The sequence below is a fragment of the Bos indicus x Bos taurus genome, chromosome 24, assembly GCF_003369695.1.
Source record: "Bos indicus x Bos taurus breed Angus x Brahman F1 hybrid chromosome 24, Bos_hybrid_MaternalHap_v2.0, whole genome shotgun sequence".
NCBI lineage: Eukaryota > Metazoa > Chordata > Mammalia > Artiodactyla > Bovidae > Bos > Bos indicus x Bos taurus.
This window is the reverse complement of record NC_040099.1, coordinates 885,950-886,299: the sequence shown is the minus strand read 5'-3', so window position 1 is coordinate 886,299 and position 350 is coordinate 885,950.

Below are 350 nucleotides of genomic sequence, written 5' to 3'. Positions count from 1 at the left end.
TTCCCTGCCCCGTACCCTCCTCACAGGGTCCAGCCACCTGCCGCCCCACCCCAGTGCCGGTCAGGGAGGTCGTGGGCAGAGACGTGGGGAGGTTCATGGGTGAGTGAGCAGGGCCTTGGACATTGGGATGGAGAAGCAGGGTCCTCCCAAGCTGGCCCATGGCTGTTGCTCGTTCTGTACACACCAAAGCTTTAGAAAAGCTAAGGACCGCTGCTGTTTCTAATAGATTTATGAAAATTAGATCCAACACCGAAGGAAAGCAGAGCAATTCTGATCCTAGGAGCTCAGAGCTGACAAGGCTGTAAAATTCATCAAGTACGGCTTGTCAGCCAGCAGCATGGACAGCGTGG